This window comes from Scylla paramamosain, chromosome 10, assembly GCF_035594125.1.
Source record: "Scylla paramamosain isolate STU-SP2022 chromosome 10, ASM3559412v1, whole genome shotgun sequence".
Classification (NCBI taxonomy): Eukaryota; Metazoa; Arthropoda; class Malacostraca; order Decapoda; family Portunidae; genus Scylla; species Scylla paramamosain.
Window position 1 is genome coordinate 26,031,801 of NC_087160.1, and position 5,921 is coordinate 26,037,721.

The following is a 5,921-nucleotide window of genomic DNA, read 5'->3' on the forward strand; positions in this document are numbered from 1 at the left end:
GCAAATAGTGACCTTTAGGAGTTACGTGATACTCAGCCATCCCACTTTCTTCTGTGGCTTTGTTTGGCACGAGATACTGAACTTGTGAAGGTTAACGACTGTTTAATTGTTTCACAGCTATGGCCATCTTAGAACACTGACAAAAAAAAAAAAAAAAACACGTTTGCCTTTTCTAAGATACAGGTCAATGTAGGTGATTATGCAAAAAAAAAAAAATGTCTAGCAGTGACAGAATTAAATGAATGAGGATCCGGCATCGTACAGTACATTGCTTTTTTTTTTTTTCTCTCTCTCTCTCTCTCTCTCTCTCTCTCTCTCTCTCTCTCTCTCTCTCTCTCTCTCTCTCTCTCTCTCTCTCTCTCTCTCTCTCTCTCTCTCTCTCTCTCTCTCTCAATACACCAGTCACTTGAGAAGAAATACGGCGAAGTAGAGAATTTTGTCGGTATTAATAAACTGATCTTTAATCCTAGTCTGTAAAGTTCTAATCTATACGTTAATTTCAGGTGGGCATCGACCGGAAAGCGAGAGACTTGTAAGTGCCACACGGGGATGGGGTCAGGAAGCAGCGGTGAGTAAAGTGAGCAGTGTTCCTTGAAGATGGACCGCGTGAATTTTGTCTTGCCTTGTGCCCGGGTGATGGTTGCTGATTTTACCATTTGAAGAAACCATTCCCTATTTTGAGACTAACGGGAGATGCGGGGAGAGTTGAAAAAATGATTAAGCTACTTGTATTTGTAGTACTAATTAAAAGATATGGTAGAGTAATTTGTGGCCACGACTCAGGGATAAATACTATTGCTTCTGATTTTATTTCCTCAAATACGAAAGGGAAAGGAAATTCTATACGTATAATAATGCTACAATACCTAATGTCTTGGGTAGTCTATCTGCTATTTATACATAATTCTGGTCACCTGCTAAAGGCCTGGGAACCAAAATAATCGAGGTCCATGTCCAGATTCTCAGTAATTACCTACGTCTTATCGTCTCACATCCTCCTGCGACACCGTCCTGAGTCTGTGCCGTTCCTTAGGTGTCTAATTCAGTGCTCCATGAAACGCTGGGATCTTCTGAGAGTTCGTGAGGATCGCCGCAGGGATTATTGGTCTAATGACGGGCTTGTATTCTGGAGCCGAGAGTGAGGACGGTGTAGCTCGCCTCTTTTGTCTGTATTAGTGAGTGAAGAGAAAGCTACAAGGGCACGATCTTGCCTTCTCATCACTTATCATTTGTATCGACTGTGTGTGTTTGGTAGAACCGCATGTCTAAAAATTAATCTTTTCACTGCCAAGCAATTTTCACAAGATTAATTATAATTTTTTAGACTTACTTTCACGCCACAATCTCTTAAATAACTTTATAATCTAGGAAATCCAAAAATTACTTATCTTATCTTTTTTGTGTCCAAGCAAATGTGAATGTTAACAAAAGGACAAGAAGGACAAGCAGTGAAAAGGTTAAAAGAGTTATGGCGCCGCAACAGAGAGGTTGTATGATGCCAACTACACTTATGAAAGCGCTGTACCTTCCACCAAGAAACTGCCACGAATCGGAATGGAACTTGCAACCTTTACTCTGCAAGAACACTACCGATGAATCAGTGAGTGTGAGCTGCGTATCGTTGGCGTCATTATCAGTAACTTAGACTTTGTTGATGACACTTCTTGGAATCTCTGAAGTGGTCGTGGTGGTTATTAGGAGGGCCACACGAGGAGGCGTAGCTGTCACGCTTTAAAGCCTCGTCTTACAATACTATGAGGTAAGCATTCTGAAATCTTTAGGGATCTTTTCTTGACTACTATTAACAGTTCCTTTTGAAAGTTATTTATATATATTCAAGGGTGTTTTTATGATTCCAATGAGTGTTTAGCGTGAATGCTGCACCAATAAGGGAAATAAAATCACGGAAAGAATCCGACTGATAACCTCTGCGACCTTTAAAAAATTATCCTGGTAAGAGAACTAAGTATTTAAGGATACGAGCCTAAGACCGAAGTGTTCAGAGACTTGCTGAGGAAAACAACGTGGACTTTTCACGAGTGTGGAGAGGATATGAAGTTCTCGAGGAGTTTGGAATATCTTGTCTTGCCTGAAAGTCACCTAGCTGGGCGCACGATGCCTCCCGCTCTTAACACGGCTGCGTTACGATGTTGATCCGAGTGTTTACGTACTGAAGGAAGAAAGGAAGGGTCGGGTCTTAAAGTTGCTTGTGCTCGCTGAATTATTACCCGCATATAGTGAATATGGCGCCACACAGCAACTTCAAGATATATGGGGGGAAGAATACGCATTAGCATATATATATATATATATATATATATATATATATATATATATATATATATATATATATATATATATATATATATATATATATATATATTTTTTTTTTTTTATGTAGGAGGAACACGGTTCAAGGGCAACAAAAGTTCAATAAAAAAAAATGCCCACTGAAATGCCGGTCCCCGAATAGGGTCCAAAGCGGTAGTCAAAAACTGAAGGATAAATGTCTTGAAACCTCTCTCTTGAAGGAGTTCAAGTCATAGGAAGGTGAAAATACGGGGAGTTTCAGAGTTTACCAGAGAAAGGGATGAATGACTGAGAATACTGGTTAACTCTTGCATTAGACAGGTGGACGGAATAGGTGAGAGAAAGTAGAAGGTCTTGTGCAGCGAGGCCGCGAGAGGAGGGGAGGCGTGTAGTTAGCAAAATCAGAAGAGTAGTTTGCATGAAAATAACGGTAGAAGATTGCAAGAGATGCAACATTGCGGCATTGAGAAAGAGGCTGAAGACAGTCAGTTAGAGGAGAGGAGTTGATGAAACAAAAAGCTTTTGATTCCACCCTGTCTAGAAGAGCGGTATGAGTGGAAACCGACACCACCCCTACGACATGTAAAGCATATTTCATACATGAACGGATAAGGCCCTTGTACAGAGTTTGCAGCTGGAAGGGTGAGAAAAACTGGCGGAGACGTCTCAGAACGCATAACTTCATAGAAGCTGTTTTAGCTAGAGATGAGATGTTACGTTTCCAGTTCAGATTATAAGTAAAGGACAGACCGAGGATGTTCAGTGTAGAAGAGGGGGACAGTTGAGTGTCATTGAAGAAGAGGGGATAGTTGTCTGGAAGGTTGTGTCGAGTTGATAGACGGAGGAATTGAGTTTTTGAGGCATTGAACAATACTAAGTTTGCTCTGCCCCAATCAGAAATTTTAGGGAGATCAGAAGTCAGGCGTTCTGTGGCTTCCCTGCGTGAACTGTTTACTTCCTGAAGGGCTGGACGTCTACGACAAGACGTGGAAAAGTACAGGGTGGTATGTATCATCAGCGTAGGAGTGGATAGGACAAGAAGTTTGATTTAGAAGATAATTGATGAATAATAGGAAGAGAGTGGGTGGCAAGACAGAACCCTGAGGAAGACCACTGTTAATAGATTTAGGAGAAGAACAGTGACCAACTACCACAGCAGCAATAGAACGGTCAGAAAGGAAACTTGAGATGAAGTTACAGAGAGAAGGATAGAAGCCGTAGGAGTAGTTTGGAAATCAAAGTTTTGTGGCAGATTCTATCAAAAGCTTTTGAAATTTCCAAGGCAACATCAAAAGTTTGACCAAAATCTTTAAAAGAGGATGACCAAGACTTAGTAAGGAAAGCCAGATCACCAGTAGAGCGACCTTGACGGGACCCATATTGGCGATCAGATAGAAAGTTGTGAAGTGATAGATGTTTAAGAATCTTCCTGTTGAGGACAGACTGAAAAAATTTAGATAGGCTGAAAATTAAAGCAATAGGACGGTAGTCTGAGGGATCAGAACGGTCATTCTTTTTAGGAACAGGCTGAATGTAGGCAAACTTCCAGCAAGAAGGCAAGGCAGATGTTGACAGACAGAGGTGAAAGAGTTTGACTAGGCAAGGTGCAAGCACAGAGACGCAGTTTCGGAGATCAATAGGAAGAACCCCAGTCAGGTTCATAAGCCTTCCCAGGGTTTAGGCCAGCGGGGGCATGGAAAACATCATTGCGAAGAATTTTAATAGGTAGCATGAAGTAGTCAGAGGGTGGAGGAGAGAGAGGAATAAGCCCTGAATCATCCAAAGTAAAGCTTTTAGCAACGATGTTTGAGTAAAGAGTTCAGCTTTAGAGATAGATGAGATAGCAGTGGTGACATCTGGCTGATATATATATATATATATATATATATATATATATATATATATATATATATATATATATATATATATATATATATATATATATATATATATATATATATATATATATATATATATATATATAGAGAGAGAGAGAGAGAGAGAGAGAGAGAGAGAGAGAGAGAGAGAGAGAGAGAGAGAGAGAGAGAGAGAGAGAGAGAGAGAGAGAGAGAGAGAGAGAGAGGTACAAAAAATTACTAGTAAAAAGTATCAAAAAAAAAGAAGTTGAAGTTGAAAAGATTATGTACTAGTAGAAGCTTTGAAAAATCCATTTATCACTGAGGTACAAAAAAAAAAAAAAAAAAAAGAGTTCAAAGTCGGGGGACAGAAAAAGCAAGAGTTGAGTATTGTGGCATCTGTGACAGTAGAGCTGGAGTGTAGCATAGGCGGAGAGATTGCAGACGACCTATTAAAGACGACAGATGATGAGGGACGAGAAAGTATAGCCATTATTCAGTCCTGTTTGTTGATATTCTATTGCTGCTCTTTCAAAAAGACGAACTGCATATAGGCAAAATATATTGTGGCAGGTGTTTTAAGTGTAAAGATAAGATGAAGATGAAATTTAAATAGTAATAAGCAATGAAAATGTGTTATTGTAGGGTTTCCTTTTATATCAATAAATGAAGATTAAACGATATTAATCTGGATTTGTTTTGTCTCTGTGTGTGTGTGTGTGTGTGTGTGTGTGTGTGTGTGTGTGTGTGTGTGTGTGTGTGTGTGTGTGTGTGTGCGTGCGTGCGCGTGTGTGTGTGCGTGTATGTGTGCGCGTATTGATCGAGTTGTCTTTTTTCTCACACACGCACAGACACACACACACACACACACACACACACACACACACACACACACACACACACACACACACACACACACACACACACACACACACACACACACACACACACACACACACACACACACACACACACACACACACACACACACACACACACACACACACACACACACACAGGTGGTTCCCTAAATCAGTGTCATGTCACGGAGATCGAAGGGAAGAACCTGCCGCAATTTTGAAACTTTACGATGCTGATGTATTATCGTATTAATCTTTGAGTGACGTGGTGCTGCCGTGGAAATTATTCGCGGTGCCTTCGCTGAGAACATAAACTACCGCTAATGAAGGAAGGAGGTGTGCATCTTTGCCGCCTTTAGATCAATGGAGTGATAGTGGATGAATTTCCTGCCTGCAAGTGGATGTGTTAGCGAGTTAACAAGATCCTGCTGCGGTGAAATGATGATTTCTCTCCAATGTAAAAGTATAAATATCGGCCGGGCAAATATAATGATGGGTATTTATTTCTTAATTTCTCTAAAGTACTGATATAAACTTTAAATGTTACTGACTTATGGAGATCATTATCTATTTTTATATATCTAATGTTTTAATATATGTGAGAATAAATGATGATATAATTGCAGTATACGTATTGTAGAGTAAATATCACATCACTATCTCCTTCTCGTAATTTATAAATATTTAAGCTAAACTTCGTATCTGTTTAACAAACCGAATCACTGTTACTTGAAGTCTTTCCACATGTCTTTCTCTTCTGTCTTATGCACTGCCAGCCTCCACTTGAACAAAATCACGTACACTCTTTTGTAAACGAAACACAACCTTCCCCTGAACTACAATCCCATCGTTTCCGACACTGGCCTGAGTCTGACACACGCCCGTCAGAATGTTG